The 13318-nt window shown below is 43.9% G+C and overlaps 1 protein-coding gene across 9 annotated transcripts in view; it reads right to left on the bottom strand.

The window, feature by feature from the left end:
* The window catches only part of TCF20 (transcription factor 20), a 185340-nt gene that overhangs the window by 127851 nt on the left and 44171 nt on the right, over window positions 1-13318 (bottom strand). The window contains exon 1 of one of the 9 annotated variants that reach the window (XM_083400257.1): window positions 3457-3477. The exons of 6 other annotated variants lie outside the window; for them this stretch is intronic. The gene's annotated coding sequence lies outside the window, so the exon portion shown is untranslated. Of the gene's footprint in view, window positions 1-3034; window positions 3159-3456; window positions 3478-13318 lie in introns of those variants that run through there. 2 more of the 9 variants (XM_083400256.1, XM_083400261.1) reach the window with 2 other exon arrangements.

Genomic DNA, 13318 nt, shown 5'->3' with positions numbered 1-13318 from the left:
CTCCTCCCTATTATGTCAGCATTGCTGGAGGGCGAATTTGGGGATGCCTGTGTTAAACCTAAACTGGCCCACTGACCAGCAATAAGTCTGATATGTGTCTCTCTGTCACAGCAGCTGTAGCTGGCACAGCAAAAATATAGTACTCTCTCTCCCAAACCACCTTCCACCGGCTGGCCCAAGTAGAAATTTTACAGTTACTCTTCCCAACCGTGTGTGTGTGTCTGTGTGTCTGTGTGCAACTCAGGAAAACACTTTGTGCATCTATTAAATCTTTTACCACAATATATTTGTTAGACTTTAAGATGCCACAAAACTCCTTGTTGTTTTTGCCGCAGCAAACTAATAGCAACAACAATAATACAGCAACCCAAATAGTAAACAGCCTTTCTGTCTCTGGTACACAAAGTCACATTTTTTGACAGAAGGTGAAGGTTCTCTTCTGGTATTTTGCTTGAACAAGCCATTCAGGAGTTTAAAGTTTTTGTCTCTCTTTCTGTGCCCTAACTTCTCAAGAAGAACGGGGGAAGGGAATATGTACAACTCAGATCATCATCATCAATTGTCTTAACAACAATCTCAATTCAAGTGTGCCAATGCAACTTTGATATTTCTTTCTACATACCACAGGTCTCTCAACTTCCAGCTAATACACCTATTTCTTCTTTTAATCTGTTTGTTTTATCTAACCTTCTCATACAGTCAGGCACGGGTTAATTAATTTATTCTACAGTGGTACCTCGGGTTAAGTACTTAATTCGTTCTGGAGGTCCGTTTTTAACCTGTAACTGTTCTTAACCTGAAGCACCACTTTAGCTAATGGGGCCTCCTGCTGCCGCTGTGCCGCCGCTGCACGATTCTGTTCTCATCCTGAAGCAAAGTTCTTAACCCGAGGTAATATTTCTGGGTTAGCAGAGTCCTGTAATCTTTAGGTAGACAATTGAGTTTTGTGCTGGATCCTGTGCACTGATCAGCCCAGCAAACCACTCTAAAAGGAAGCCAGTTGCAGAGTTTCCAAAACTTCTCACAGCAAAGAAATGAAGCAGAACACTTGGCATTTCCAAGGTTCTTCTTTATATGGGGACAAATTATTTAGAATCCCAGGGCCATTTAGGAGATAATGTTGTACTGTACTCATGTATGAAAACTCAGTTACTTCAAAATGGATGTCACTAGCATCTATCTTGTACTTGGGACTAGGAACAGAAATAAAATTATCTCATAAGTGGTGGTCCTGGGGATTAATCAAGAAGAAAAAGGAGAAAAAAATGGTAACCCTACTTGTACCTTGCAAATGCACAACTCAAAACATATTGTTAGACTGCATAGCAACAGCAGGATTGCCAACTTATTTTTACTGGCTCTGCTCATGTGAGTTTAAGAGCAACCTGCTGTGCAAAAAATAAACTTGCTTTAATCTATAGCTTCATGGCATCCTGGCAAATTGATGAACTTCATTTTCAGCATCCACACACTGAAAAGTAAAGCTTTGTTAAAAATGAAAATATGCCAAATATTTTGAGTCTTCCCCCCTTGTAAAGGGACTCTGAATAAACTGATAGATGCTGCAACCTGTGCTTTAAGGAGTAAATCCCCTTGACCACAGTGAGACTTACTTAGATGGATGCTAGCTGATAAACACAGAAGCTCAGGCTGGATGTTTTTTGCACCACTGGCAAAGCTTCACCCGTTTACTTTTTGTATATCAGACTGCTGTTAAATGTATAGGAGAAAATGGGAGGGGAATCAATATATCTACCATTGGCTTTACTTTTATTGTGACCCCTGGCTCCACCTACCATTCACTGCCTCTCCCTCCACCCCACCAAGTCCAATGAGAACTGGTCAACAGTATTAATAGTGGCTTACCTCGTAAGTTTGCTGTAATGATTCTAAATGTATGTGAGGCAGTATGAGCATATAATATTATAGATTATACAGGATTCACTAGGTATTACTTTCACGATACAGACAAATTGCATTTGTCTTGGAAAGTAATTTATTGAATTGAACTGACCAAAGGCCATGGCAGTTACAAATATAAAACAGGAACAACAATCCATATTAACTGACAATACCAAATTATGAACAAAGCAAATTATAATCTAAACCACAGTTATTTTGATCTTCACCTTTCTGAGGTAGAATAATGGTGCAATTTCTGTGATCAAATAACTCTGTAGGAGAGATCATGGATTCTAAGCACCTTAGAAATGTAAGATGCTGATTATTGAGAGGAAATTAGTGAAATGAAAGTTCTTGTGAAAATAATGATCCACCTTGTCACTATCTGCAGAACACACATGAGAATAGCAGACAAGTCTAGGTACACACATACACATGTATTTCTGGCATAATTTCTAGTTAGAATCTCTCTTCCATTCACAAACATAAACCTCTGACCCAGGATCTGGGAAAAATAAAAGACAACCCCTGGAAGTTGTTTAACCATTCTATGCTCATTTTGACTTCAATTATCCACAGAGAAACAGGATTGAAAAGAAGAAAAAGAACAGGAATGGAAGCACTGTCAGATCAGCTGTCTGGAAGGGAATCACTCAGGCCTCATTCCACAGGGAAAAGGGAGGCATTCAAAGCTAGAGCTACAATTTTCCTGGCTGACTAGATGCTCATTTCAGCCAAGGAAGGAACAGCACCTGTTCCAAGTGCCTGGTTTCAGAGAGTGCCAGGCGGTTGTGAAAAGACAGGGAATAGCCTGAACTCTGCCCAAATTCCTGCATTGTGTTAGCAATGTGGAATCTAATCTTTTCTTGGAATCCACCTATCTGTGGACCTTTTAGTCTCAGGAAAGGCTGCCAAAGCCAGGTCCCTGTGTATCCAGCCTTTGTTTATATCTTAACCAGTTCTCTGTCCCATTGCTAAAAAGCAGCGGCACATTTACCACACACTCACAAATCCCCTTCCGGACAAACGGTGAGCCTGTAAGGGACCAAAAGGGGGAAGGGACTACAAACTTCCCCGTCTGTGATTCCCTAGAGATCAAGAGTTCAGACAGGCAGTGAGAGTGTCATCATACCTGTATTTATGAATAAAGAACTCCAAGAGCCAGAGCTGTCATATCTGCATCCTTCCTCTGCATGTAGAAACAGGGGAGGAGGAAAGGGGAGGGGGAGGAGCGACTAGCTTTAACTGGATTGTACCGGCAGCAGCTCCATCACAATTCAATCTGTCAAGGACTGTACCAAGAAATGTGTTTCTTCAAGATTTAGACAAAAGAGGAAAAGGGGGGGGGGGGAGAGAGAGAGAGAGAGAGAAACGCTTCCCAACCCAGAAATTGCAATCGCTCCCATACTGAGCAACCTGGGCTAAAGGCAAAACTTGCATGCAAGTGAAAACAGGCCCCTGCATGCACAAAAGACTCGGGCCTGAGGGAGACAGGAGATTTCGTAGGAAGGGGTTAAGTATGCAAAGAGCATGGAAGGGCTGGGGTAAAATTACCTGGATGAAAGCGCCAAGGGGGGAAAAAGAAAAGGAGAATTATTCCTTTCTGGTTACCCTGAAAACCCATATAATGAAGGTGCTGCGAGTGTAATTACTCTGGCTTGTTTGGCATGGCAGGGCATCGCGCTGCCACGGGGCCAATTTCCTCTCTTCTTCTCCCAATTAGCATGCCAAGTAGTCCAAACAGCTCACTGGGCACTGATTGGAGAAGTGGACTAGCAGCCAAATACCCCTTCGTCCAATCAGGAGGCAGCAAGCGCTCTGCTACAACGCTTCGGCTCCTTCCTTCATTTTATGTCCTTCCGCCGCTATCATTCTCTCCTCTCCTCAGGAGACTCTAAAGGGAGTGATAAAAACCGCGAATCTTCCCTTCCCTTCCCCAGCTGGTCTCATTCACAGCTCCTGGCAGCCCCGGCTTCCTCAAGGGACCCACTAATGAAGACGGCCAACGTTAATCTCTCTCCCCCCTTTCCCCTGATGGGTCGATTTATACTTCCACAGAGAGTCCTGGCTCCCAGCCAGAGGGCTCAGCACATTCTTCTTATTCAGAGAGAGAGAGAGAGAGAGATGGGGAAAGACGTGTTCTCTCTCTCTCTCTCTCTCTCTCTCTCTCTCTCTCTCTCTCTCTCTCTCTCACACACACACACACACACACACACATACTATTCCAAATGCACACTGAGACAGTAGATTTCGGAAAACGCCTAAAGGGGACATTACAAAGCCAGAGAGGTGTTGAGTAACACCTTTACATTTCTAAACAGCCCCTTTTATCCCCAAAGAGCTTTGCAGAGATCTGGGGGGCTACAAGGAGACAGCGGCTCTCCGCCTGCCACCCGCATTACACATACAAAGCTGGGAGGGCTGGAGATTATCAAGGGCTGGAATAAAAAACGGGAAATTCAGACAGGGAGAGAGAAGTACTCATCCAAACTGGAACCCAGCCAAGACAAAGGGCTTCAATGCATTGTAGTCTCAAGCTGCATGCTCAAGATCACCTGTTAATCCTGACGAGGTTCCCTTCGGGGGACTTTCCCCATCTCTTGCACATAAAATGAGGAGTGGCAGAGGACAGGCGCTTTTCACGTTTCCAATTCGTGGGCTTAATGCTGATCTGTGATTCTTGAGAACAGAACCAAGGGTTTCTAATTATTCTAGATTGACTACTCTGAAGTAAAAGAGTTCATCCCCCCACCCTTTCATTTTGACAGGTTGGAAATAATGCAGGGGAGCTTCAAAGAGTCCAGAAGACAAACGTTTCAAGGCTCAAAGATCTAGTATGTGTAACCTACAGAAAGAAGATTAACACATTTATAACCTTAATAAACAGCAATGTGGGTTTAAGGATCACTGAAATCATCAGGATTTAAGGCTGCTTCACACAATATGTTCTTCAGGTGTATACAAATAAATTTTAAGTGTACTCCTAAAAATGTGATGTGTGGGCAGGACAAACACATGTTTGGAAATGTGTGTATTATTATATAGGCATGCTAATCACAAAGCCACAATTGACTGAAGCTCCCAGCTAAATTAAAAAGGTCAAGGGACTCCTGACCATTAGTCCAGTCGTGGCCGACTCTGGGGTTGCGGCGCTCATCTCGCTTTATTGGCCAAGGGAGCCGGCGTACAGCGATGGCAAACTCAGGTAATACACTAAAAAGCCTTTATTTCCAAGTAATTGTGAGGACAGGGCTGTGAGAAAGCCATCCCAAAATACTGTTCTGTCATACCACTCCATTTGTAGTTGGCAAAACTGGAAGCATTTTACCTGATTTATGGGGGAAGGAAGAGAAAGGATGAAATGTAAGTCTGGGGCAAAACTCACCACCCTCTGCCAGAGCTCCTCTTAGCAGTGGACACTGACTCTCTCCCAACCCCAATTTTCCCCTTCTCCCAACATTTGACAGAGATTAATTAATTAAACTGATTAATTAATCAAAACAGTATATTTATGGGAAGTTAAACAAAAGAAAGGGGACGCGGGTGGCTAGGGGACGCGGGTGGCACTGTGGGTAAAAGCCTCAGTGCCTAGGGCTTGCCGATCGAAAGGTCGGCGGTTCGAATCCCTGCGGCGGGGTGCACTCCCGTTGTTCGGTCCCAGCGCCTGCCAACCTAGCAGTTTGAAAGCACTCCCGGGTGCAAGTAGATAAATAGGGACCACTTACTAGTGGGAAGGTAAATGGCGTTTCCGTGTGCGGCTCTGGCTCGCCAGAGCAGCGATGTCACGCTGGCCACGTGACCCGGAAGTGTCTTCGGACAGCGCTGGCCCTCGGCCTCTTGAGTGAGATGGGCGCACAACCCTAGAGTCTGTCAAGACTGGCCCGTATGGGCAGGGGTACCTTTACCTTTACCTTTTAAACAAAAGAAGCAAAATTTTGAACAGCTTTGGATACCTTTTATTCTTTATATGAAGCAGAACTATAATACAGACATTAATGAAAATACAGCATTTGCTTTATAGGTACAGAACAAACTCTCCCATAACTTACAAAGGCTATTATTATAGGTATTTAGTGATAATTATGATAAACTGAATATTAGGGGGGAAATTCTGTAGTAATTATTGGTTATGGTTAAAATAAATATTTTCTACATTGATTATGGATTATGATGTGTATGTGTATAGAGAGATAAAATTGTTCCTATTGGCTGTGTTCTGAAACTGTTGTATTATTGATTACAGATAATGTATTTGTTGAATCAGTATACACTTTGTTTATTTATATTTTAATGATCACAAGGGTGGTCAACCTTTTTTGCCAATATGGAGCACCTCTTAATTTTGAGGTAATACCATTCTAGTGCCTGCTACAGTGCATTTGCCATGAATTGGTCTTGCTTTGCCTCTAATCTACTGTACCAGGGACCAGGAAGCATAAGTGAGAAAGGCATGGGTCAGCATAAGGGAAACAGGCCTGAATGCAGACCTGAATTCAAGCCAGAATTAGACCCACAGGCTCCCATACTGTGCCACAAATTCCTGCTGCCTATGCTGCTTGTGATACCAAACTGCTATACAGTGGTACCTCTGGTTGTAAACAGGATCCGTTCCGGAGGCCCATTCACAACATGAGCAGAACGCAACCAGCGTCTGTGTGTGCGTGGGTCGTGATTCGCCACTTCTATGCATGACATCATTTTGCGCGTCTGCGCATGTGCAAGTGGCTAAACCCGGAAGTAACCCTTTCCGGTACTTCCGGGTCGCCGCGGGACGCAACCTGAAAACAATGAGGTATGCTCAACCTGAAGCAATGAGGTATGACTGTAGGTTGGGCACCTATGAAATATAACATATCACTACTTCAGCTTAAATTTTTGACTATGTTACATCGTTAGATACCTTTTAGCTCTGTGTGGACACTGATGACCAGCTGACCATACAGAAAATGTGAGAAAATTTGCCCATATATAGTGCTATAATACAGAAGCCCATGGTTGGTTTTGTACTCGTTCTTTGGTTGTTGTTGCTCCACCCCTAGTTACTGATTTCTTCTGTTGCTATGGAGTGAAGATGTTAGTTCTACTTATCCCTCCATGCATTGCTGCAGTATTTTCTCACTATTTCATGGTTCTTTATGTAGGTAGTTCATTCTGTTTTCCCTCTGTTAAAAGTTAACATACACGGATAACATTTTGTTTGCATTAGTGTCCAATTATATGTCATGTTTTCATTAAAATATTTTCCCGTCTTGATAGGAGAGTGGGAATCATTCTTTTTCAATACACCTTTGAAAGAAAGCTCCCAGGTTCTCTAATCAATACCATTGCTTACCTGCCTTTGAATGTATGGAAGAGCGTAAAATAAGCTGTAAGGTGCATAAATGGTAGCATAAATGGTATTATATCCAACAATTTTCTATACTTATTGGGGATGTGGGTTTACTGTAATTTTTGTTCCTGATTTTTTCTCTTGCTTGTTTTGTACATATTCAAAAATGTGTGTGAATGATTTCAAACTACTATATTTTTCAGATTACTGTACAGTACTTTATAGTTAATTACATTTGTTTGTGAATACAAATCCAGAGCTTGTTAGGGTAGGAGAAGTGCTCCTATTGAGGCCTACCTAGAAACATACACTCCAGCTTTCCCAAATTAGCCAGGAAAGCCACAGTTGGGTGCTATTAATCATAGCCATTCCAAATCCAGTTTCTGTACATAACCTATGGGAGCCTTCCCAGACCCACTGAAAGAGGCGGTTATTAAACCGCTTCTTAAAAAGACATCTTTAGACCCGGCCAATATGGTCAACAATCGCCCAGTCTCAAATCTACCATTCTTGGGCAAGGTATTGAGTGGGTGGTTGCTGAACAACTCCAGGCATGCCTGGAGGATGCAGACCATTTGGGTCGCTTCAGTCGGGATTCAGGCCTCATCATGGGACTGAAACTGCCTTGGTTATGCTGATCGATGATCTCTGGTGGGCTAGGGACAAAGGTGAAAGCTGTTTCCTAGTTCTGCTGGCTCTCTCAGCGGCCTTTGACATAATCCACCATGACTTCCTTCTGGACCGTCTAGAGGGGCTGGGAGCTGAGGGCACTGTTATAAAGTGGTTCTGCTCCTTCCTCCTGGGCCATGTTCAGAAAGTGGTGTTGGGGGATAAGTGTTCAGACCTCTGGGCTCTCACTTGTGGGGTGCCTCAGGGTTCCATCTTCTCCACCATGCTTTTTAACATCTACATGAAGCTGCTGGGAGAGATCATGGGGGTTTGGGCTGGGTGTTCATCAGTATGCACATGATACCCAGCTCTACTTCTCTTTTAAATTGGGACCAGTGAAGGCAGTGAAGGTCCTGTGTGAGTGCCTGGAGGCGGTTGGAGGATGGATGGCAAGTAACAGGTTGACACTGAATCATGACAAGACAGAAGTACTGTTTCTAGGGGACAGGGGGAGGGTGGGTGTGGAGGACTCCATGGTCCTAAATGGGGTAACTATGCCTCTGAAGGACCAGGTGCACAGCCTGGGAGTCATTTTGGACTCACAATTCTGTGTCCAGGGCAGCTGTCTACCAGCTCCATCTGGTATGCAGGCTGAGACCCTACCTGCCCGTGGAGTGTCTTGCCAGAGTGGTGTATGCTCTGGTTATCTCCTGCTTGGACTACTGCAATGTGCTCTACATGGGGCTACCTTTGAAGGTGACCTGGAAACTAAAACTAATCCAGAATGCGCCAGCTAGACTGGTGACTGGGAGTGGCCACCGGGACTACATAACACCGGTCTTGAAAGACCTACATTGGCTCCCAGTACGTTTCTGAGCACAATTTGAAGTGTTGGTGCTGACCTTTAAATCCCTAAACGGCCTTGGCCCAGTATACCTGAAGGAGTGTCTCCACCCCCATCCTTCTGCCCGGACACTGAGGTCCAGCGCCAAGGGCCTTCTGGCAGTTCCCTCACTGTGAGAAGCGAAGTTACAGGGAACCAGGCAGATGGCCTTCTCAGTAGTGGTGCCCACCCTGTGGAACGCCCTCCCAACAGATGTCAAAGAAATAAACAACTATCAGCAGCCCTATTTAGGAAAGTTTTTAATGTTTGAAGTTTTATTGTTTTTAGTGTTCTGTTGGAAGCCACTCAGAGTAGCTGAGGAAACCCAGCCAGATGGAGGGGGGGGGCGTGTATAAATAAATTATTATTAGTAGTAGTAGCAGCAGCAGCAGCAGCAGCAGCAGCAGTACTTGTATGCTGTCCTTCCAATGTATCTGCATTGCTCCAGGTTGTTTTATAACCAGTGAAAACAATTTGAAAAAATCAAACGAAAACAATAAAAACAGTGCAAACTGATAAAATACAGACCAGCAGAGCATATAAAAAATCATGTTAAAATGAGGGGTTGCCACATGAAAAATTATCCACCCAGCAGGTCAAGTGCCTTTTGAAATCAAAAAGTATTGACGAGGTGGCAAAACAAATTAGAGAGGGCAGAATGACAGAGCTCAGAAGGTAAAATGATCCATAATCTTGGCACAGTCACGTGGAGTGCCCTTTCTCAGGACTCAACCATTTGTCCCTTGGCCATGGGCAAGACATGGGGGAGATGGAGCAGGGCAGGCTGTTATGGGAGGAGACAGACCCTGACTATCATCCTGGACACAAACCATGTAGGCTTATGCAGTGGAATCCAGCTGGTGTTTTTGTTTTTAAGTGACACATGCCTGCTTTGGTCCCATCCCCCCACCTTAAAACAAGAGACTCTCAGAACTGATGCCATTTCGGTTTGCAGCAGCAGCTGCTGCTAATGAACAGGGAAGTCTGAAGGCAGAGGGAAGGGCAACAGAGGAAGAAACGGTGTCTCTAGCTTCATTGCAGCAACAGTGGAGAGTAAAAGACTTCTTGTTTGTTGCAGACAAGGAGACTGAGGTAGCTAATGTCTTATCATTTCTGGTGGAGGGGGATCTTTTTTTCAGCTTTTTGCCTGGCTGCTGAGCAAGTATTAAGAGCAAACGGAGAGAAACTTGAAGAAAGATATTGGATGTGAGTGGAAGATACAAACTCCTTCGCCTGCTCCAGGGCAGAAAAAAACACACAAACTTCTCCAAGCCTCTTCTCTTGTCAAGAGGCCATACTATTCCCCCTCCTGCATCCACTGGTGAATGCAAACCACCCTCACCACCACCACAAAAAATATAAAACAATTTAAAACATACACTCTCCTTCTGTTTTGTTTCATGCTTGCTTGCCAGACAGAGTATCTACTTTAGGGGGGAGGGTGTTTTGTTTTGTTTTCTGCTTTGCAGATGCAAACTTCCTCCCCGCCTCCCACCCACAATAGAAAAGAACATCAAACTTCACCTACCTGAGAGTTAAATCACACTGAAAACATAATGGGACCTAGTTCTGAGCATATATGCAAAGGATAATGACACATTTTGTTGGAAGAGTAAGATGAGAATTACTCCCCCACTCCCAGTTGTTGAAAAAAAACACACACAATTGCACCGCCACTTAAGTTATAGCATCTGTTATAGAAGCATGCTCTCTCTTCCCAATACATGCAGACTTTGTTACAAGTAAAACAAAGGCTTTGTTAGAAGTAAAGACACTTTGCACATGCCCAGATGCACTCTTGTGTCAACGTAACATTGCCCAAGATTCTGGGTTGGTGTCTTTTTGTCTACATAAAGATAAGCACTCAGAGACTTAGTATAACTGATTGCAGTACCATGGTATCTCGGGTTACATGTGCTTCAAGTTACATATGCTTCAGGCTACAGACTCTGCTAACCCAGAAATATTACATTGGGTTAAGAACTTTGCTTCAGGATGAGAACAGAAATCGCACAGTGGCGGCGCAGCGGAAGCAGGAGGCACCATTAGCTAAAGTGGTGCTTCAGGTTAAGAACAGTTTCAGGTTAAGAACAGACCTTCAGAACAAATTAAGTTCTTAACCCGAGGTACCACTGTATTAGCAACGGTGGCAGCTGGTAATTTCCACAGAGCTCGTAGTAGCTTCCCTTCTCTGGCAGCTAGATCTACACATCGCCATCAGCAGCTGCCCTTCCATATTAGGACAATTAGCCAAATCCCCTACACAACACACAGCGTGTCTTCCCCACTAACCTGCCACTCCCACAGCTGCCTTCTTCCTCTCCCCTTCTTGCTGTTCTGCACCACCTGCCTCCATGCCATGGGCGTAGCCAGGGGGCGGGGGCAGCTCCCCCCATCAAGTAAAACAAAAGAAATACTTAACTGACCAATCATGTCTGGTTTGCCCCACTAAAGTCCTGTGCCTTCCCCAACAAAAATCCTGGCTACGCTCATGCTCCACACTGTTCAGTTGCTACTTCTCTCCCTGTGTCACTGCCATCAGCCAGCACTACGACAACAGAAGAAGAATGTAAGAATAGGGGACAAATTGGTGAATTTGACCTTGCAGTCCCGACGACTTTCCCTATTCTTGGGAAAATATCAACAGACTGTCTAATGACTAACATCTTTGTCTTTTGCTTCTCATCAAGCTAAGGGCCCCATAGTAAAAAACAGCGATGCATACCAAAAAGCCATGACCTCCAACTTTTTTGAACTGCCTCTACGGATAACATTTAAAAGTAGAAATAAAGAAGTTGTTTTGCTTCTGCCCTGTACAGAGTCGCAAACAATAGTAGGATTGCCATCTGCTTTGTATGCAGTAGGATTTTTTGCATTTGCTGTTTCTACACCAGCAAAAAGACTGATGACAGCATTAGTGGAAAAACGTAAAGTGCACCCTGCTGGAGATGACCAAAGACCAGTCTAGCCCAGGATCCTGTTCTCACAGTGGCCAGGCACATGCCTATGGTAAGTCTGCAAGCCAACACTTGTACAACAGTGCTCTCTCCACTTGTGCTTCCCACAACTGGTATTCCGAGGCTTACTGCCTCTGAGAGTGGAAGGAGTACACAGACATCATGGCTAGCAGCATCTTCCATGAATTTGCCTAATCCTCTTTCAAATCCATCCAAGTTGCTTGCCATTACTACATCTCCTGGGAGCTATTTCCATAGTTTAACTGTGTGCCACGTGAAAAAGTGCCCCGTTTAAAATGAATTTATGTTTTTATAAGTTGTATACCATATGAGAAATCCTTTGAGACCAAGATTGCAGGTCACTCCTCCTTTGTCACATGGAAAATGCTGCTTCCTGTTGCTCTGGGTGCTTCTATGTTCATGTACCTGAATCACCCATGATAACAAAAACCACTCTGCTAACTGGGTCAGTAAATAAACAGTTTCTGCAGAGCGACAGGGGAGCACAAAATACAAGCTTTATTCCTACCAGACTTCTGCTGCAGCTTTTTCATTCCACCTCACCAGAAACAAAGTCAGTTTGCAGGGTGCAATGTGACTGTGAGGGAAACAGTCTTATCTTATTCTGTCTATTATTCTTAGCATTTCTCTTCACCAAAGTACAGGCATTTTTGTATTGTCACTCCTGCTAGAGCCAAAAGGTTAAGCTTTCAGAGAGAGAACATTGTTGCTCTGAAATAGGTATGGGGAGCCATTCACAACCAGCTCTTTGATCATTATTCTATTTCAGTTTGCAGTTTCCTGACACACATGGCACTGTGGGAGTCTTGGGAATTGCACCTGTACCCCCTTTTCCTAGTTCATACATTAGACATCAAATCTAAACATTAAAATTGATTATTCTGATTTGAAATGTAATTCAAATGTTTTTGATTGATTTTTCCAATACTCCTGGCTTACAAGATCACTAGCTACACAAGAAATACGGTAGTTTTGCTCATATAAAAGAAGGTTTTACATCCGGGGTGATAACCTGTTTAGATTCCAGATACTATCACTAGAGATGTGCTAGTTTTGCATTTTGCTTTCAAGAATAAAGTCACTGATCTCAACACCAACTCCACTGCTTCCCACAACCAGTATATAAATGGAGGTCACTGGGCACATACCTATCTGTCTCTAGCTCAGTGCACACAAATAAATCACAAGTTTGGTGAAAAGAACTATGGGCAAAGGGCACTTTTCACACAATGGGAACACTTTGAACAAGCAACCTGTCTCCAGAACATTTCTATAAATCTGAATGTATTGCCAATGCTCCACTTCCTGGAACCCTTACAGGCACCATGTCTTGATATTGAGACACAAACGCCCCTCAAACACCTCACAGCACCCCTCAAGTCACTATTACAATTATGGGTGCCCAAACAGAGCTGTATAACACAGAGGACGACTGCTGCAATTGCCTTCAAGTTTGCCATTTGTGAATACTCTATTTCTTGTCTGAAGTGAATCGAGCTTTCCCCCCTCAACAGTTATGAGCAGTATCTCCCATGCAACCTCCAAGGGGGAAAATATACTCACTAGATTAACAGATTGGGGACATTGCAGCATCATTTTGCATGTTATGTGTGTTGT

Source organism: Podarcis tiliguerta (assembly GCF_965153285.1).
Source record: "Podarcis tiliguerta genome assembly, chromosome: 10".
Classification (NCBI taxonomy): Eukaryota; Metazoa; Chordata; class Lepidosauria; order Squamata; family Lacertidae; genus Podarcis; species Podarcis tiliguerta.
Note: the sequence above shows the minus strand (reverse complement) of the source record. Positions and strands in the feature narration are given on the sequence as shown.